Source organism: Pseudophryne corroboree, chromosome 2 (assembly GCF_028390025.1).
Source record: "Pseudophryne corroboree isolate aPseCor3 chromosome 2, aPseCor3.hap2, whole genome shotgun sequence".
Lineage (NCBI taxonomy): Eukaryota > Metazoa > Chordata > Amphibia > Anura > Myobatrachidae > Pseudophryne > Pseudophryne corroboree.
The window spans coordinates 570,528,835-570,551,481 of NC_086445.1; the positions used below are offsets into that span (position 1 = coordinate 570,528,835).

The 22,647-nt window shown below is 45.6% G+C and overlaps 1 pseudogene; it reads left to right on the forward strand.

Annotated features, from left to right (window-relative positions):
* The first annotated feature begins 819 nt into the window (after positions 1-819).
* LOC135051742 (5S ribosomal RNA) lies at positions 820-938 on the forward strand (annotated as a pseudogene).
* Positions 939-22,647: the final 21,709 nt, after the last annotated feature.

Here is a 22,647-nt window from a genome sequence, read left to right on the forward strand (position 1 = left end):
TTTCATTTATAATGACCTACAGCAACCATGAACATGCCATCAGGACATCACTAAGAAACCACTGGCCCATACTTCTTATGGACCCAATCCTCAAGGAAATCCTCCCGACCCAACCAGAACTTGTGTTTTGGAAATCAAGAAACCTCAAAGACATCCTTGCACCCAGCATGCTACGGGAATTACCACCTGAAGATAACCAGCATACCTTACCCAAATGCATTGGATCCTATAAATGTGGACACTGCAACATCTGCAAGTACCTTAACCCTAACAGGAAAACCTTCAGTACTACGGACGGCACCCAGGAGTTCAAAATCAAAAAGTTCATGAACTGCAATATCACATCAGTAATCTACTTAATAAAATGCACGTGCCACAAGAAATATGTGGGCAAGACAAAAAGAACTCTTAAAATTAGGATACAAGAACATGTGAGGAGCATCAAGAATAGACTGGAGACTCATCTACTTTATAGACATTTTAAACTTGAACATAATTCCAATCCAGAAGAGATGTCCTTCAAAGCCATCGAGCACGTGACCAGCAGCGACAGGGGTGGAGACCTGGCCAAGAAGCTCTCCCAAAGAGAAATGTTCTGGATTTTTCAATTAAAAACCACACACCCGCTGGGCTTTAATGAAGGATACGAAATTGCACCCTTTCTTTGACAGAAGCATCTACAATCAAGCATATATGGATTTGTATATTACAATTTATTATCCTTTGTCACTCTGCACTTTAACAACTATGGTTCTAAGATAGAATGTCAATTATTCCTAATAAAAACCTGTTACTGTGTGAATAAGTAATTTCACCAATGAATACAGTCACACCGCACTGGCACACGCCCAATCTCGTCCGATCTTGGAAGCTAAGCAGTGTTGGGCCCAATCAGTACCAAGTGGGTAACCACTTGAGAAGATTGGGTACTGTATAAGGTTAGACCAGCGGGCTCGTAACGGCAATATTGTAGGGAATATTGACACACGGATAATCCATTTTTTGCACAGATATTACTTTAATATTCCATTCTCGCTAATTATTTTTAACGACTAGTCGTACACAAATACACAATCCTCATATACACCACTAATCGATAATTTACAACTGACGACTTTTTATTTCTCTGTAAGCACTCTGTCACTTACCCCCTTTTTGTCCCCCCCCCCCCCCTATTTCTTTATCTCCCATATTATCCTAGCACTTATGCACCAGCTAATTAATGGTCTTCTCGTTCAACAAAATACTATACTTACACTCCCATATCACTACTCACCTAATTTATCCCTAATATGCATATAAGTCCCCCTTGTTCTTTAATCAAGCGTATAATAACATCTAATAAATCTAGCACTCCACTATGCATTTAATATATTCCGGACGTATTTATTAACACTAGTCTTTCTAAGGTAATTTGACTCTCATGTACGCTCATTACAATAACAAACACTAATATTTGCATTTGTTTCATTTATCTGTGAGCTGCTCCTGCACCTTAAATATAAGGAAATGTCCGCGATTTAAAGGCTCCGTAAAGATGGCCGCCACATGAACTGAAAGCACAATCTAAAACCAACTCAAAGATGGCCGCCGCATCATTGTACATCCCGCCCCAACCCATGATCACCACAGAGATGCTGGGACCAGCCGTGGCAGGATATGACGTACCCGCCCAACCGGAAGAAGGGCAGAATGACGCACCCGCCCAACCGGAAGAAGGGCAAAACAACTATATTATCACGAGGACGTTTTACCGGAAGTAGCGCATGGTGCGCATGCGCAATAAGAGACTGTGGATACAGGAAGTGGGGCGGAAGTGACGCAGGAGGCGTCCTGGACGATCTTTTATTATTACTCCATGTACAGCTCTCGTTTTCATAAGATAAACAGTATCTGGGCTCATCATTAGTAGCCCTACTCCTTACTTACATTTATATCAAACTTTGTGTTAGAATACTGAATGTTAGTACTAACAGGAAGTGATGTCACAGTCACTTATCCTTAATCATAGCTGCTATAAATAAGAGTGTTTGCACACTAGTCCCTTACCCCTTGATGAAGTCTGATGGACGAAACGCGTTGGGTGTACCTCTACTGACTCTCCGTTTTTAAAGATAAGCATCATTCCCTTATCCTAAAATATCTTTTATCAGTACAATATTGTTTTTACTGATTTTATGTGATTCAGGGTTCTAGCTAAATTATATATTTTTTTATCTATTCTTTTGGTATTATCAAGCTTTTATATTCTATTTTTTTATCCCATCATTATGTTTTAAATTGTATAAATAAATATTTTGTTACTTTTTTTCTAAACCGTATCCTGCAATATTCTTCATATTTATATCAATATATTAGACACTGTAAGTCGCTGATACCCCTATCCCCCCTTTTTTCCACATTTTAACTCTAAAGGCAGCTTATCCCTGCCGAGTATTTAGGAGTTAGCTGACACCTTATATTATTAAAAGGAGTGTCTTGAACCAAAGTATTATAGTATAATAAGTTATCTGCTCACACACACACCTGTGGCGCCATACTCCCACTACCTATATATATATATATATATATATATATAAATAAAGCCCAGGAGCCAGTCAGAGCCAGGGAATGACAGCTTGCAGAGGAGGACGCCTGTAGGATGGAGCATGCAGAGGCAATAATGTACAATACCTCTGATCCTGGGCCCAGGGATCCACAACACGTTGCCCATACAGTAGGTGAGCAGGTCCGGTACTCAGCTGGGGAGAACCGTCAGCGGCACTGCCAGACGCATGTGTCGGGAATCAACAGCGCACCCCCCAGGCAGCAGAAATTCAGCTCCGAGGCCCAGCAGGGGAGAGGAGGCAGCGGCACTTCCGGTCGCGGGTGCCGTGGATCCACTGTGCGCCCTCCATGTTGAAGATTACCAGGTCCGGAGCCCAGCAGGGGAGAGCGGTTAGCGGTACTTCCGGCCGCGGGTGCCGGGGTTTCCCAGCACGTCTTTTCAGGCAGCAGAGGAACGCGTCCTGGAGCCCAGTGGAAGAGAGCAGTCAGCGGCACTTCCGGTCGCGGGTGCCGGGGATCTACAGCGTGTCTCTTCAAGCAGGAAGCGGACGGGGCTGGGGCACAGCAGACCCGGGGGTAGGCAGACCGAGGCAGCAGGATACCAATGGGAAAACCGGCGTCACGGGGCTGCGGGACGTAGGGATCACCCGGCGGGCAGCAGCAGAGGTCCAGTCCCCGGCATCAGCAGGGTGCATAGGCCTCAACCCGCAGAGACGCAGGAGGCGTCTCCCGGCTCCGAGAACCAAGACACCCAGACCACTGTGGCAGCTTACAGGTGAACCGAGGGCAGTGACAGTTTATCTGTCGTTTTATCTGTCCAGTAATTAAGTGAAATATATAGGTGCTGGCCAGGAGCTCTGAGCAGGCACGTCTATTCCACTTGCCGGTCAGGCCACGCCCCCTCCTATTTATATTTCTATCCTTATCTCCCTTCACACTTCTGCCCGCCCTCTTTGCTCCACAAATGCATGCCGCCCAGTGCCGCTTCTTGGGGCGGGCGAGCCGTGCAACCGAGTACTCCGCTCGGGGGACGGAGTTTCGCGGAATGACGCGGTTGCGTCGTGATGTCACGATGCAATCGCGTCATTCTGTGAAACTCTGCCCCCCGAGCGGAGTACTGATGACAAGAGGAGGGGGAGCCAAGCTACTAGAAGGACGAGGCGGCCGGCATGAGGGAGAGGCGGGCCGAAGAGCGGGAAGAACCTCTGCAAATATAAGTGTCTCTCTCTCTCCCTTCCCCCTCACTTGACAATTGCCTGGCTAATGTGTAAAATGGGGACTCTTGCCTGTGTAATGCGTAAAATGGGGACTCTTGCCTGCCATAATGTGTAAAATGGGGACTCTTGCCTGCCTAATGTGTAAAATGGGGACATTTGCCTGCCTAATGTGTAAAATGGGGACTCTTGCCTGCCGTAATAAGTAAAATGGGGACTCTTGCCTGCTGTAATGTGTAAAATGGGGACTCTTGCCTGCCGTGATGTGTAAAATGGGGACTCTTGCCTGCCATAATCTGTAAAATGGGGACACTTGCCTGCCGTGATGTGTTAAATAGGGACACTTGCCTGCCGTGATGTGTAAAATGGGGACACTTGCCTGCCGTGATGTGTAAAATGGGGACACTTATGTGCCGTGATGTGTAAAATGGGGACTCTTGCCTGCCGTAATGTGCAAAATGGGGGCACTTGCCTGTTGTAATGTGTAAAATGAGGACACTTGCCTGCCGTAATAAGTAAAATGGGGACTCTTGCCTGCTGTGATGTGTAAAATGGGGACACTTGCCTGCGTAATGAGTAAAATGGGGACACTTGCCTGCCGTGATGTGTAAAATGGGGACACTTGCCTGCCGTAATGTGTAAAATGGGGACACTTGCCTGTTGTAATGTGTAAAATGGGGACACTTGCCTGCGTAATGTGTAAAATGGGGATTTAATGTATCAAGGGCATTACGGTTGATAGAGTCAGAGATCTACCTTTTAACATTAGCTATATACTAATACCGTGTAGCCGTAATGGCTGCTAAACCACGTGCACATGCTACGCACTCCGTACGCTATTTGCGTATGAAGACCTCGCACGTGGTACGCAAATTAAGTACACACGCTGTGCTGGGTGTACGGAATACCCACAGTGAGCATACACACAGACAGTAACCTTTATAAACTTTAAACACAGAATATGCTTACACTGTAAACCTTAATACCGTGGTACTATAATGGTATAACACTGAACCTTTGTGAGTATGCAAGCTGTTTGAGCAATTGAGATACTCAGAAACTCTTTGTACTAGCTAGAGAGACACAGACACCCTGCTGAGGTTCCAACACCTTTACTAACGAGCTTTTAGATATATCAAAAGGGGTACACAGTTTCAAGTCATACACTACATGCTAACATATCATTCTAACAGAATATCTAGACAGAAATATACAATAGCGTCACAATCTTATACTATAACAGAGTGAGAGAGAGAGAATGGCCAATACAAACAGAGAACAAGTTGATTACAGAGAATTACTTACACACACTAGGAACGAATCGCTGCGCTAGTCCTGGTACCAGCTCCAAGTTAGTCAAGATGAAAACCGTTTGTGGAGATTGAGACTGAGCTGCTTCAGGCTGGCTTGTTCTTATATACACTACAAAGGGACCTATAATCTCATTGTTCATTGGACACAGGAATGTCTCCTCGCATCATAACAAAAGGTCATAGGTTAGTTTGAACAGGTGGGCTGTGACTATATCAAATTGCTCAGGTGGGAGGGAAACTCAGGATTTCCAACACATGGACAATAAATAAATGTCCAGAAACTACTAATGGCCATAACTATACGCCGGAGCGATTAATCTTTACCTAACCAGCACCGGATTGTTTCTAATAAAATACTCTTCGGTTAGGTACCAAACACAAGTGCTCAAACCCTGTCTGGCCCTTTGTACCATGAAAAGAGGAATTCCCTTGTCCAGGGACCAACTCACTTTAAACAAACTTACAGTTATCACTAAGGGGAACATTACCAATAAAACCTGCTATATGGATTTATTAAGCAGCGATTGAGTCGCTCGCTAGACGCACACAAACTCTACCGTAAATGCACATACCATGCGCTCGAGCGCACGCCCGTAGAGGCGCCGTCACGCAATTGCGAATATGTGCACGCACGCCAGAGAAAGTGCATGTGCAGCGGGCAAGCGCATGAGGTGAATATATGGCAACGTGTAGCGTGATATTTTTCCGACTTTGACAGTCCACCCTTTGGCAGTCACCTGTAACTGCCGCTTCCTAAAACAGTTCAAAAAGAGAAAAAATATATGTCATATGTAAATACATTTCTATGATTGGGTAAGGGAGGAGAGAAGAAGGTGGGAAAAGGGTATGACCTAGTGAGATAGTAGAAGCATGTGTGTATGAATCCATGTTTGAGGGGTCATGTATCATCGTGCCGTACGTGTTTTAAATCAAGCTTCGAGGTATTGCGAAGTATACATTTGAATCCTTCTTATCCCGTATTAAGGGTCTGTGGATGGGCTGTCAAACTTTACCGAGCTCTTTTCGGCTTTTGGTTGCAACAAATGGGGGAGCACATTTAGTTGATGATACATGAATGGGGGAATATGTGAGTGCTGATATCTGTGTCTATATTCCCTATCGACTATGTGTGTCATTACCTGAAGGTTGTAGAAATGAAGATAAGAAGTAATTATGGCAAATGCAGTCATAATCTATGTGAGGTTAATATACATTTGTTGATTGAGGTCTTGTCTTGTGTCTTGTCTCGATGTACATGTTGACTGTAGTCTCCCGATGCTTTTGCTATAAATGGTGAGCAAAAAGCTTTCTCAATGTCCATAGACTTACAATCTTTAAAGTATTGGGCTATCGTGTAAGTTAAAGTCACTAGGGATATTGGGGGTCTATGGCATTGTCCATCAATGGTCTGTATAAAAGAGGTTGTCAAATTCTTCTTCCAAGCGGATGTCTTTGTACCTTGGAGGAAAACAAAGGAGAAACGGGTGAAAGAAACGGACCGTGGAATCACATTTTCATCACAACATTGTCTCTATCGTTGGGTCATAAATCAAATTAGTTGTTGTTAGTACAGTGTCCTCGCTCCTTAGATTCATCACCCTGGTATTACTTTTACGCTTCGCTAAAACCCGAACGCATCTAAATATCAGGCCAACCAATATGACGACTCCCAGAATACACAAAAGAAATTTCCCTACGTCCATAATAATACCTTGGGCCCATTCTCCTAAGCCCGAGAACCAATTTCGTGGGTTCAACCATGACACCCAACTGGTCAGCTCATTACCCACAGCAGCGAGTGTGAGATTGTGTTTCCTTCGAAACTCCCACTTTAATTGTAAAATGTCATCCATCTTTTGGTCTATGACCTCGGCTGGGTCCTCCGTGCTGTTTGTAATGTACGTGCAGCACTTTATTCCATATTGAGTTGCCAGGGTAACACAATACCCGCCTGTCACAGCTGTGAGGTAATTGAGAATCATCCTATGCTGAACCAGTTCTGTTTTGTAGGCTTGTAACTCTTTCCCAGTGTACCTGAATGTGTCGTCATACATTTCGGTGATATTGTCTAATAAATTTGCAAGCGCAGATATATATTTATAATTTATCACTCCTCTGGCGGTACGAGTGATATCTAACGCGAGTAGGAATTGAATCCCGGTGGATTCATGGATCAGATCAGAGGCTGAATGCTCTGTCCTCTCTATCAGGTGCCGTTTAACGACGTGCTCGTAATGAGTGTGAGTATAAGGAGCTTGGGCACTGCGGTGAATATCTTTCATTTTGTTATGGGTTACAGTCATTACTTCAGGCAGTACTTTTCCAATATAGCACAATCCCTCTGAGTTTGGGGCAAGCCACTTATACGCCTTCCTACCGCATATGAAATATGCATCATCGGGGAGAACATATGGGACGGAGTGTGACATTATCATGTTACAAATTTTCCATGTGAAATCTCCTAACCCTAATTCTCCCATCTGTTTAGTACACGTATCAGTTTGTACGATCTGTGCACAGTATCCTGGTGATACTTCTCCAACTCGCATGGTCCTACTTCCTAAGGTGTACCTATACCGGAAAAATTTCCTATGGTCGGCTATCTGGCGTATAAGTTCTGTGTCTATGGGCATTCTGTCGGGTCTGTATGAAAAGGTCATGGTTTGATTACTCCATGACACTTCCCAATTTCCCGGCTTTCGGGGATTGGAAATGTTAAAGCACACTAAGGACCTATCCACATGATATTGGTGGAGCTTCAAACTAGGAGGACTAGAGATATTAAACCTCTTGTCCACCGGCCTCCCACCACTTAGCTCAAGTACCTCTCCTACAGTTAAAGGGAATGGTACTAGTCCTGATTTGCTATGGCCTTGAGGTACTTGAGAGCATACCCAACAATCTGTCTGATTTAACACTTTACCCACTAGGGAGTGATAGTCACTCAATGGATGCCGGTCCATGTGGACATTAAAACTGGACTGACATTTCTTGATGCACCCATCCTCAACTATACTGTCACAGTGTTCTACAGATGCAGTTCTCTTTAGCTAACAATCCTTCACAATGTCTATAAATAACATGGCTGCTAGATCGTTTTCCGGTACTCGCCTTTGCTCGGTGATTGTGTTTCTATTGGAAATTTATGCCTCCGTCTCTGTCATCGGAAACCCATTCTGGATCCTTTCTCGACCTCACTGGTACTCTCACCGAGACAGACTGCTCTGGTCAACATCATGGTCAACAGGAAAACACGGACTGCAGTATCTTGGGGCGAGTCCATCTTACAGGAGGAGAAAGAGAAATTTGTAATGGAGTACAAAAAAATACTTTGACGGGAAAGAAAAATGTTACGATGTCTTATGTCCTCTAGTCTTGTTGTTTTTCTTGCTCTGCTGTCATCTCAAAGGTGCTGTCTCTCAGTCCTCCAAACGAACACTCCGGTGATACAATATTCCTTCCAAATCTGCAATCTTTCTGACCCTCCGTTAGGGGGTTTGATTATTGCCGTTACTGAATTGGTAGCGTCCACCTGGATGTCTTGTGTGATGGCTGCTGGAAAAGGTGCCGACATCGTGCTGGGCTCACTTTCTTGCTGGTAATCCTGAGGGAAGTTTAACATGGGGTGCGACTTGCACAGGTTAACAGTTGTACATTTAACAGTTTTACTTTTATCATTGTTACATTTGTTACACTTATCCTTATCATCTATAATACAGTTGCTAAGTGCATTTTTATCATACACCAGTGTGCCATTCTCTGTAACCACCTTCTCCCCTGTTGCCATATTTTTCCTACCACAGTGAGAGTCAGCTGTGTAAGCTAACTCTCCTTGTATTTCACCTTCCTGTTGCCATAACTGTAAATAATCATAATGTTTGATCCGTCTCTTTGCAGATTTAATGAGACATATCCTTCTCCTTAAATTTTGTAACACCTCTGGACCAAAACTGCCTACCCGTGGGAACTTTTCCCCGTCATGCACAGTCATTCTTTCCCATTCATTGCACAATACCTTTGTGTGTGATCCATTTCGGACTTCCCGGTCTGTATCACACGTTATCCTTGCCGACTCTATTGGCCGGTTTACTAAGTCAACCCGAACCGAGATTGATCGCCCCCTACCTGAACAACTGGCCCCCATCTTTGCAGGTGTTGCTTTCACTACCTCTGACCTTCAAATCAGGGTCTTCAGCGAACCCTTACAAAAACCAAGATGTCCGGGGTAGGCCGGCGGCGGAAGTTTACCGAGTACTCCACTCACTCGCCCACGTCGACCAATACGCCCACACACTGCCCTAGCGCTGGCGTACTCGACCTAGGGCCCCTGCGACCTGAACCTCTATTTACTGGAACATGTGGGTGTGATCCGAAGAGCACTTAACCCTTTCCAGTAACTATTGGTTGTTGGATAGTTCCCAAGTGACCAGCGAACTTCCCTTAAAATAAAAAATTACACAAATCACGTTAGAATGTACAAATAGCGTTTATGACCCCTCTAGCGTACGCAAATGGCACTGGGTCAAGTTACTAACTAATGCACACAATTACGTGCGGTACAATCGTTCTGCACATAAGCAACTAATCTTATGTGCGGAGCGACCAGTGGAATCGAAAATTGTGGCTGCGAATTCCTTCAGCCTGAGCTTAATGGCCTATATGGGTACCGCACCAACCCTTTCTGGTGTTGTGCTCTTTTACTCTTTATCTATAGCGGACTTCTTAGTCTGCTGTACCTGGACCTCCTGGTCTGTCTGGACCTCCTGGTCTGTGCTACAGTAGACCTCCTGGTCTGCTATACTCTAATGCTCTTTTTTAAATGTTTAACAAGGGATGCCTCCCAAGCCACCGTGCAGTCACTTACATGTATGTACCTCACGAGAACTCGATGATTTCCTGTGGTTCAACCCCAAAAATTAGAAACTTATATATATATATACACACTCTTTCACCTCATATACTCTTTACTTTCGTTTCTGCGCAGAAATCCCTTTCATTCAGTATCGCAGGCTAATCCCGAGGAGTTGCAACTAGAGAAGGATCTATTAGCTTAAAATTTTGGACACTGAGATCGATTTGCGCTATTATCGTGTTGCCTCCTTATCGCCTAACTAAAACAATACTATCGTGTGATTTGTATTATGTGGGCGTACCCAGACGCTCCGTTGCGTAATATACGCTCCGTGCGTCGGCCCTTGCGTCGCGTACACTAGTCCCACTAACTAGTGTTAGAGACACGTGTACGCCAGCCAGGTATATCCACAGAAATACAATTAACACGTTTATATCAATGTAGATGATCTTTAACTGTAATCATCTACTGAACACCACACAGAACTTCCTTGTATCTTAGGCAAGCCGTGTGCGTGTTTTACAAATTACTTCCTTACGTATTATTTTTACTTTTAACTACAAATAGCAACAAATCTTTCTCAGCACGTTATCAATGATAAATGGCAAAACAGGAAAGTGAGATACGTGAAAATACACAAATGAAAATGCAATTCTAAATTAATCTAATAACATACATTGATGTAAGCACGCACATATAGATATTACATATATGTACTAATCACTATTACATATATGAGACCCTATTCAGAGCTTCTAATTTGCATATGAATGTGCTTTTTAACTAATCTGTGAAGGCGATTCTCTTCACTGCTAGGGAACAAAACCAGTTACACAGGTTCATTTGCATTTCAATGGCCCATCTCAGAAGTAGCAGAGTTAAAGCTCTTGAAGAGAGACAGTGACAAAAAAAAACCTACGTTTTATTTGTGTATTTCCTAAATCAAATATTTAATTTATTATTAACTTTTATTAAACTCTATCTGAACCACTTATGATTGACTATGATATGGACTAAACAAATGCATTAAAAAAAAACTCATTAAATGATGATTTCTTTTTGACAATGGATGGCTGATTATTTCCTGAGTCAACTGAAAATCAGCCGCTTAGGAATTTTTTTTTTGACCTTCCCAAAATGGCCGCTGCTCCTCCCCCTTCCACATCCATGAGGGCTACACAAAATGGTGGACAGACCATGCTGCTTCTTTTGTCACAAAGAAAGTCATAATTCAAGCCCCTAAAGTTATTCTAGGCCTGAGCTAAAAACTATCACGCTATGCAGAGCGATTAAAAATACTTTTAAACCTATTTAAACAGACAAGCCATCCAATCTGCGTGTGCAGTTGGCACCAAATAGAAATAAAAACCAGATTTACAAAGAAAATAGCTTAATGTTCCTACCTCTGGTTCCGGATTCCACCAGCACTCCTACAACGTAGTGTAACAGACGCTTATCTAGTCAGCACCACTGTATCCCTCACCACCAATACGGATACGAAAGGACACTGCTTTCCCGCCCTTGCTGACAGATAAAGTCTGTTTGCACTAGTGTGGATATGTGGAGGGAGGACGAGGCCCCAATTGATAGAGTCAGAGATCTACCTTTTAACATTAGCTATATACTAATACCGTGTAGCCGTAATGGCTGCTAAACCACGTGCACATGCTACGCACTCCGTACGCTATTTGCGTATGAAGACCTCGCACGTGGTACGCAAATTAAGTACACACGCTGTGCTGGGTGTACGGAATACCCACAGCGAGCATACACACAGACAGTAACCTTTATAAACTTTAAACACAGAATATGCTTACACTGTAAACCTTAATACCGTGGTACTATAATGGTATAACACTGAACCTTTGTGAGTATGCAAGCTGTTTGAGCAATTGAGATACTCAGAAACTCTTTGTACTAGCTAGAGAGACACAGACACCCTGCTGAGGTTCCAACACCTTTACTAACGAGCTTTTAGATATATCAAAAGGGGTACACAGTTTACAAGTCATACACTACATGCTAACATATCATTCTAACAGAATATCTAGACAGAAATATACAATAGCGTCACAATCTTATACTATAACAGAGTGAGAGAGAGAGAATGGCCAATACAAACAGAGAACAAGTTGATTACAGAGAATTACTTACACACACTAGGAACGAATCGCTGCGCTAGTCCTGGTACCAGCTCCAAGTTAGTCAAGATGAAAACCGTTTGTGGAGATTGAGACTGAGCTGCTTCAGGCTGGCTTGTTCTTATATACACTACAAAGGGACCTATAATCTCATTGTTCATTGGACACAGGAATGTCTCCTCGCATCATAGCAAAAGGTCATAGGTTAGTTTGAACAGGTGGGCTGTGACTATATCAAATTGCTCAGGTGGGAGGGAAACTCAGGATTTCCAACACATGGACAATAAATAAATGTCCAGAAACTACTAATGGCCATAACTATACGCTGGAGCGATTAATCTTTACCTAACCAGCACCGGATTGTTTCTAATAAAATACTCTTCGGTTAGGTACCAAACACAAGTGCTCAAACCCTGTCTGGCCCTTTGTACCATGAAAAGAGGAATTCCCTTGTCCAGGGACCAACTCACTTTAAACAAACTTACAGTTATCACTAAGGGGAACATTACCAATAAAACCTGCTATATGGATTTATTAAGCAGCGATTGAGTCGCTCGCTAGACGCACACAAACTCTACCGTAAATGCACATACCATGCGCTCGAGCGCATGCCCGTAGAGGCGCCGTCACGCAATTGCGAATATGTGCACGCACGCCAGAGAAAGTGCATGTGCAGCGGGCAAGCGCATGAGGTGAATATATGGCAACGTGTAGCGTGATATTTTTCCGACTTTGACACGGTGTATGGCATAATATATATATATATATATATATATATATATATTTTATTTAATTTTTTCCTGTGATGGCCATGATCTGTTGGTGCAAGGTGAAAAACTAGGGTGTAAGGTAGTCTTTTCAGATGGGGCCACGCCCATTTAACGAGGCCACACCCCATTGTGGGAGCACGCGTGCAAGCTTTTTTTGTTACGTCAATGGGGGGGGGCGCATTTTTAAATCTCGCACTGGGAGTCAAATTGGCTAGAAACAGCCTATCCCTCTAAAACCCTCCACCTCTCTCCAAAACGTCAAGGGAGCTCTCAAAACCCTCTTCAGGAAAGTCATTTAGCTCTCATCCCAACCCGCTGCTCCATGCTCACTGTCTACCCCATCTGTGTCACCCCTGTCTGTTTGCCCCTACCTTTGAAATGTAAGCTCTCACGAGCTGGGCCCTCTTCCTTCATGTGCTTTTCATTCTCTACCTCATACTATCATTTACTCCATACTCCCTACAACAGCACCTAACTCTTGGTTTCTGCCACCATGCTGCTTATTTGAGTATTATGACCGCTGATACAACAATATTTATAAACGATGTCCTTGTCCAGCAATTTTTTGTACCTTCAGTCACTGCTTTCTTGTTTTGCTCATTTGTTTATGTACTTTGTTAGGCACTGTGGAACCCTTGTGGCGCCATATAGATAAAGGATAATAATAATGTCTGTTACCCCATGTTTATCCATTCGCACACTGACCAACCTTTGCACTTTCTAATAATTGCGTAAAAAGAATGTATTTAATTTGTATTACAAATAAATACACTGGTTTGTAAAAGGTACCATAATTGGTTAGTGCTTATGAAGATCTAGAAATATTCAAAGGAAATCCAAGAAAATATTATAGAAAAAGCAGCAAAAGTCTCCAAGCTAGGGACATCAGTTTTAAACACAAAGGTGAGGGACTTTTGTGGTGAATGGTGCTGCATTTCCCCCCACATTTCTTGGTATTGGACGACATAACACCACAGTACAGTATGTACAGGATGTATTGGCAGCATATACAGTACAGATGTGGCCGCATACACCTATCTCAAGTCGTGCTAAATAGCACTAGTTGGCATACCACAGACTATGTGACTAAGTCGCACCATGCGTCCTGCCACACTTGGGTCTTACATCACTAATGCGACAAAAGTATAATTCATTACATGCACCTTTCTGTGGGAACTTTCTGCCCTGCGGTTGACCTAAAGTGACGTCACCGCTGAGCAGAAAGTTCCCACCATTGGTTACAATGGAGCGCATAGGCGCTACATTGTAACACTGCCGTGTGCCGCCTGTCACTCAGTACAGGAGCACACAGCCGATCAGGAGAGTGCTACAACGTGGCGCTCCCTGATTGGCTGAGGAAACCCACTTAGACAGAAGTCAGAGTGGGTTTCTGGCATTCGGGGAAAGGAGTCCCATGTGAAAACATGGGGCCCCTTTCAGTTCGTGGCTCGGGTGTCCGTTTTGTTATTTTATTCAAGTACCTGGATTACAAATGGTTGCCCCGAGGACCCTGGGACCCGGGATCTGGTGAGTAGAATTTATTCAACAGGTACCCCTTGGATTCTACTGGAGAAGAGGACAGACCCTCGTGTGAACATAAGGTAAGTATGTATGTATGTTTGTGTGCATGTATGTAATAAATCTTTACTTTCACGGTGTGTGTGTCTTGTCTTTTTTTGGGTATTTTTTTAGTAGTAGTACTACAGGTACCAGCGGACCCGTTTTTCCGCCGCATGCTGGTACTTGTGGTTCTCCAAGTACCAGCATGCGGGGGAGGCTTGCTGGGCCTTGTAGTACTGCTACTAAAAACAATATCTTTTCATTATCACAAAAGGCTATTAGCCTCCCCATCCGCAGCCCATTGGATGGGGGGGGACAGCCTCGGGCTTCACCCCTGGCCCTTGGGTGGCTGGGGGGAAGGGACCCCTTGATTGAAGGGGTCCCCACTCCCCCAGGGTACCCCGGCCAGGGGTGACTAGTTGGATTTTTGATGCCACGGCCGCAGGGCACTATATCAAAGTGACCCCCGGCTGTGGCATTATCTGTCCAGCTAGTGGAGCCCGGTGCTGGTTTTAGAAATACGGGGGACCCCTACTCTTTTTGTCCCCCGTATTTTTGGAACCAGGACCAGGCGCAGAGCCCGATGCTGGTTGCTTAAATATGGGGGAACCCCTGTCATTTTTCCCCCCATATTTTTGCAACCAGGATCGGCTCAAAGAGCCCGAGGCTGGTTATGCTTAGGAGGGGGGACCCCACGCAATTTTTTTGGGGGATTTTACAGTGTTTAATTTAAAAAAAAAAAAAAATGAACCCCAGCACGGATCACACAGATCCGGCCGAGATTCATTGTAAAAAAGTCGGCAGTGTTTTGCTAATCACTGCCGTAAAAATTTAAAAAAAAAAACACGAATGACATCGACATCGGAACAAAAGAAAAACCCAAATACGACAGCTTAGTAAATCCGTCGTAACCAATTCAAAAAGTTGCAGTTTTACACTTTCGATGTCATTCGTGATTGAACTTTGACCTGAAACGGGAAAATACGAATCTTAGTAAATTTACCCCAATGTGAGAAATTCAAATGTTTGAAAAGTCGGTTGGGTGTCTGTTTTTCCCTGTCTTTTAGATAGGAAAAAACAGACACCCAACTGACTTTCAAACATTTGAATTCCCCCCTATAAGTGATTTCTGTTTTGGCTACAATGAATAAGGGGAGTGATTCAGATGTGGTTGGCATGAGCATCGCTGCTGCTTACTTGGAAGTGGTGACCGACGCGGCAGAATCCCGGCGCCTGAAACACTGACCGGAAGGCAGTGTTGCAGGGGGGAAAAGGGGGGTGTTAGCCGCAGCCTCCCCCCCCCTCGAGTCTTAGCCCTTGCCGCCACCCCCTGTGACTTAATTGTGAAATACTAAAATCCCTCAACATACTATATACCTGTATCTCATAATGTGCACAAAGGGGCTGATGTAGAATTGGCTACAATTGCATTCACTAAAATTGACACAGTTGTGTGCATACACAAAGTTGCAACTGTCACAAGTGATAAAAACACAAAACTTTTTGCGTAAGCACATACACGAAAAAAAAAAACCAATCAGCATGAAGAGGTGCATTTTCAAAACATCAAATCACAAGTGTTCCATTAAAGCTGGCAGACACTATCATAATCATCTATATGCACCATACTTGCTGACATTCTGGCTGCCCCCTCTGGGGTGGCTCAGCAGGGGGGGGCATGGTGGTGCACTGGGTGGGCGTGACCTGTGATGCAGTAAAGGGGTGGAGCAGGAGGAGTGGCCACATGATTTCATCATTGTGGCCCCGCCCCTGCTACCCAATGCTGAGATGACCAGAATTGTGAGTCAGAGGGTGGGGCCACACTGATGCGATTCAACGCGAATTGAGTCATTGGACCGCTCACTTGTGCACCATTTCAGGTGGGGGTGTTGGAAGATGCAGGGGACTGCTCTGGGAGAGTAGGCAAGCATGATATGCAGCTGCTCTTGACCACCCGCAAATAATTAGGATTTCTCGCCTGAACATGTGTTTATGTCCTGGTGTGCAAGCGTTAGCAATTGCTCAAAAGTGCCATTCCTTTGATGTATAGAACACAAAGCCAGAATGCTATTAACTGGAGTTTAATATGCCAAAAAGTCACAATAGTTATAAAATGCAAATGCTCATAACAAATTGACATAAATACATACAAATGTAAATCAGTTTTACTGTATTAAAATAAAACACAAAAGCAGAAAATATACATTGTCACTTTTGGAAAGGTGTGGACAGGTATGGATGAGAAGGTATGGATGGGGGTGGATCTATAGCTCAACAATGTTAAGGTCGACTACAGATGGTCGACATGCATTAGGTCAACAGGTACAAAGGTCAATGGGTACAAGAGTTCGATATGACAATGGTCGACACCTTTTATTGGGCCAAATATTGTCAATTTCATGTTATGTGATCACCAATTATTGAGAAAACATGAGAAATCTAACAAAACATGTTGACATTGTCATGTCAACCTTTTGAACCTGCAGCCTTAAGCACTGCCGACATTTGTACCTGTCAACCTAATGCAAGTTGTCTACCTAGTCACAGTCGACCAATCAGGGCCATAACTCCAGTGGTGCATTGCCCACAACGCATCTGCGTCCAGCAATCTTGTTAGCGGAGTGTCACATAGATTGTCGGGCTGCTGGTCCGTCAGTATGCTCCCTTGCTGAGTTGCCAGGCTGCTGCTCATTGAGTGTGCTCCCCGTCTGTCGGAGCTATTCAGTTGATTCTCCAATAGATGTCCATTACAGCGGCAGTCACATGTTCTCACAGCCTAAGGAGGTACAAGAAAAATGTGTTAAAAAGTCCATAGTTTGGGCACCCAAACCCAGACTTTGGACACCCATTCAAGCAATTTAAATGGGTTCAGCTACTTTGTATGGGTAAACGCGTAGCTATCAGGCACCTTAACTGGTAATGAGCATCTGATCGTAGCAACATTTGAATAGCTCCGATAGATGCCCAATGCTTTAGATGCCCAGAAGGCGGCGCAGGACACAGTTGTATCTGCCCCATAGCATCTAAAATAATTTAATCAATTTTAATACATGTGATTTCTTGCCCAAACCTCCCTCCTCTGTGCATAATGGTTAGAAGTGTGCTAATATGTTAAACTATTTTACACCTGATCATGGGGGTCATTCCGAGTTGTTCGCTCGCAAGCTGCTTTTAGCAGCTTTGCACACGCTAAGCCGCCGCCTACTGGGAGTGAATCTTAGCTTCTTAAAATTGCGAACGAAAGATTCGCAATGTTGCGATAAGACATCTCTGTGCAGTTTCTGAGTAACTCGAAACTTACTCGGCATCTGCGATCAGTTCAGTGCTTGTCGTTCCTGGTTTGACGTCACAAACACACCCAGCGTTCGCCCAGACACTCCTCCGTTTCTCCAGCCACTCCCGCGTTTTTCCCAGAAACGGTAGCGTTTTTTCACACACACCCATAAAACGGCCAGTTTCCGCCCAGAAACACCCACTTCCTGTCAATCACAGTACGATCACCAGAACGAAGAAAAAACCGTGAGTAAAATTCCTAACTGCATAGCAAATTTACTTGGCGCAGTCGCAGTGCGAACATTGCGCATGCGCACTAAGCGGAAAATCGCTGCGATGCGAAGAAATTTACCAAGCGAACAACTCGGAATGACCCCCCATATACCCTTTGTAAAGAGACAGGTATGAGGAATCTGCACAGGAACTCTTCCTGGGTTCTTTTTTTGTGTGTCTAGCTCAACTAGTGACACATTGGGGTTTATTTACTAATATTCGTGTTTTGTCCGTTTTGAAGGGTGTTTGAACTCGAATGGTATCGGGTGCATTTTACTGCAACTTTTTGAATCCTGATACGGTCATTCACTAAGCTGCCGAGTTTTGCTCAATCGTTTTTTCCGATGTCGATGTGATTCGTAATATCAGGCAGTGTTTTACGGGAGTGATGAGTAAAACACTGCCTGAAAAACACAAGGAAACCCGGCCGGATCTGTGAGATCCATGCAGGGCTTCATTGTGTACCTTAAAAAGTTAATTAAAGTCTTTAAAAATCTGAAAAAAATTGCGTGGGGTCCCCCCTCCTAAGCATAACCAGCCTCGGGCTCTTTGAGCCGGTCCTGGTTTAAAAAATATGGGGTAAAAAATGACAGGGGTTCCCCCATATTTAATCAACCAGCACCGGGCTCTGCGCCTGGTCCTGGTTCCAAAAATACGGGGGACAAAAAGCGTAGGGTCCCCCGAATTTCTGAAACCAGTACCGGGCTCCACTAGCTGGGGAGATAATGCCACAGCCGGGGGAGACTTTGATATCGGTCCCTGCGGCCGTGCCATTAAAACCCCAACTAGTCACCCCTGGCCGGGGTACCCTGGAGGAGTGGGGACCCCTTCAATCAAGGGGTCCCCCCCCTCCAGCCACCCAAGGGCCAGGGGTGAAGCCCGAGGCTGTCCCCCCCATCCAAGGGGCGGCGGATGGGGGGCTGATAGCCAAGTGTGAAAGTGTGAATATTGTTTTTAGTAGCAGTACTACAAGTCCCAGCAAGCCTCCCCTGCAAGCTGGTACTTGGAGAACCACAAGTACCAGCATGTGGTGGAAAACTGGGCCCGCTGGTACCTGTAGTACTACTACTAAAAAAATACCCCAATAAAAACAGGACACACACACCGTGACAGTACAACTTTATTACATACATGCACACCAACATACACACATACTTACCTATGTTCCCACGAGGCTCGGTCCTCTTCTCCATGTAGAATCCTTGGGGTACCTGTGTAAAAAATTATACTCACATAATCCAGTGAAGAATCCGGCCTTTGAATAATCCACGTACTTGGCAAAAAAATAAAACGCAAACCCGACCACGCACTGAAAGGGGTCCCATGTTTACACATGGGACCCCTTTCCCCGACTGCCAGGACCCCCCCTGACTCCTGTCAAAGAGGGTCCCTTCAGCCAATCAGGGAGCGCCACGTCGTGGCACCCTCCTGATTGGCTGTGTGCTCCTGTAGTGTCTGTCAGGTAGCACACGGCAGTGATACAATGTAGCGCCTATGCACTCCATTGTAACCAATGGTGGGAACTTTGTGGTCAGCGGTTGACCGAAAGTAACCTCACCGCTGACCACAAAGTTCCCACCATTGGTTACAATGGAGCGCATAGGCGCTACATTGTATCACTGCCGTGTGCTACCTGACAGACACTACAGGAGCACACAGCCAATCAGGAGAGTGCCACGATGTGGCGCTCCATGATTGGCTGAAGGGACCCTCTTTGACAGGAGTCAGGGGGGGTCCTGGCAGTCGGGGAAAGGGGTCCCATGTGTAAACATGGGACTCCTTTCAGTGCGTGGTCGGGTCCAAGGGCAGCGGATGGGGGGGACAGCCTCGGGATTCACCACTGGCCCTTGGGTGGCTGGAGGGGGGGGGGACCCCTTGATTGAAGGGGTCCCCACTCCTCCAGGGTACCCCAGCCAGGGGTGACTAGTTGGGGTTTTAATGGCATGGCCGCAGGGACCGATATCAAAGTGTCCCCCGGCTGTGGCATTATCTCCCCAGCTAGTGGAGCCCGGTGCTGGTTTCAGAAATACGGGGGACCCCTACGCTTTTTGTCCCCCGTATTTTTGGAACCAGGACCAGGCGCAGAGACCGGTGCTGGTTGATTAAATATGGGAGAACCCCTGTCATTTTTTACCCCATATTTTTTAAACCAGGACCGGCTCAAAGAGCCCGAGGCTGGTTTTGCTTAGGAGGGGGGACCCCACGCAATTTTTTTAACTGATTTTACACTAAACAGACCCTTTCCCATAGATAACCATGCACAGATCTCACTGATCCGTGCATGGTTATCCAAACTTGACTGGAACAAGCAGGTCTATTTTTTTGCTGCTTTTTTAAACGATTCGAAAAAAAACAGACCCGCACTTGAGCACTCAGAAACTAACACCCAAATACGAAAGAATAGTGAATGGCCGTATTCTATGAAATAACAGCCACGTTTGACCGATGGTCTATTCATTCGTATTTCGGAAGGCTGTCATTCAAACCATTACGAATAGACCAGACACTGCCGAGATTGGTGCTTAGTAAATTCCCGGATTGGGACTTAGAAAAAAAAACACAAATCGCCCAAACTCAGATTTTTAGTAAATACTGTCCATTGAATCTCCAGGGTGAAATACTGTTATTTTCGACAGTGCATTGCTGTTATTAATCTGGTACATTATCATGCATGCAGCAGCTGAATTTACTCTATATATTTATGCACTCTATAATGGTTAGTCAAACCAATGAGATGGTAGGCCACACCCCCCTGCAGACTGGCCACACCCCTAAACATGGGTCCCTACCACTGCATCCCCCCGGTGGGCCCTACATGCCCCAGTACAACACTGTGTGTTTGTGTAGTATGTGTGTTATTGTGTGGGGTGAGGGGGAGGGAGAAGTAAAAACACAGCACTCTCTGGTGCCATCTTACCCCTACCTCCTGCCCACCACTCACCCAAGGTAGGGGGTAGGGGTGTCCTGCAACTTATTAACAGACCTGTCTGGGGGCTGACTGAGGACAAAATCCATGGCTGCCAGTCCTCATTTCCCTGCTCAGGCAGAGAATGCTGCATGCAGGGAGGTTTACACTTGTACTGTATGCATACCTCCCAACTGTCCCGATTTTCGCGGGACTGTCCCGCTGTCCCATCCACGTGCCGCAGGGTCCCACGGTGGGGGGGCAGTTGGGAGGCTCTTGTCACTCGCTGCCCTGCGTAGCAGAGCAGCTATAAATAGACACTGTGCGCATGCGCACAGTGTCTATTCACGGAGACGAGAGGGTCTGGGGGCATGCCAGCAGCTCACAGAGTACTGGCCATGCCCCTATAGTGACGAAATGTTGGTGCGTGGCAGGCGATCGTGGTACTCCAGTGAAGCCACAACCCATTTTCCATAAACCGTGCCCCTTTTCATCCAGGCGTAGCTTCACTGTGTGAGGGTGTCCCAAGTTCCCCTCTATAGAAGTTGGGAGGTATGCTGTATGTAGCCTCCTCCATATTTGATACCATCCTGCTATAAAGAATGTGGAATACATACTAATTACCGGTTGGCAGGATGCCAACTGTCAAGATCCGGACGGCAGCTTCCCGACTGCCAGAATACCGTCAACTGGGTTATCATTTCGACTCCCCTTGCAGGCTCAGTGACTCGCGACGCTCGTCACAGGTTCTATACTCACTCTATGGGTGTCATGGACACCCACGAGTGGGAATAGCCTCTGTGCGCCGGTATACCAGCTGTCGCCATTGTCAGCTGTCGGGATTCCGGCGGGATACTATTGTGTAGCCATGCCCCTTATTTTTGAAACCACACCCCCTTTTTTCAATGTTCACTGTCCCTTTATAAAATATGGGAGGGCACAAATTTATAGTTTGCAGGGGGGCGCCGAACAACCTAGCACTGGTGCTCAGAGCCGGCGCAACCCGCTCAGCAAGGGTATGCAATGCAGGGAGGCTCATGGCTGAGGAGGCGCACTCCCCGCTCTGCAACCCTGCTGATGTTGCTGCCGGCTACTGCCTGCCACTGCGCCTGTCCTACTGTGTGCACGGCATCGGCTCTCAGGGTCAGGTCCCTCTGACTCCCTCTTTTAACCGCCGTACTGGTGTACCACCCTGCCGGAGCACTACTGTTTTGGAGAACTGCTTGTGGAGGAGGCTGGAGATGCTGACACAGGCGGAGTGTAGCTGCAGCAGTTCCTTCCGACCAAGGCAGGTGAGAGTATCCGTCCCGCCCCCACTCGTCGTCCTGCTCAAAAACTGCTGGCAGAAGAGGACATGGCTGAAGAACGTTCAGGTAAATTCAAAGCAAATGCACTGTAGCATGCGGAGCTGTGTTTGCTGAGTGTCCCTGCTGAGCTTGAATGGGGCAGAGTGCTGGGGACTCTCTCCGGAGCGCAATCCAGGGAAAGAAAATAATTATGAGCTGGTTGGGTGCATGGAGCATTATGTGACCAGTTCCTAGTGCTGAGGAGATTTTAGAATAGATTTTACATACTGGTCTGCATATTACTAAAAGGATTCTTTGGTGTTATCTAGAGCCCCGTTTTATCTGTTGGTCACCTAGGTGTTTGGGTTGGGGCTGAAATGCCGGCGTGCGGGATGCCGGCAGTCAGAACACCGACCATGGCATCCCAGTGTTTAAAATTCCCTAACCCCTTCCAGTCCCCGCAGCCTAAACCTAACCCTACCCGGTGATGTCAAACCCTATCCTCCTCACTGC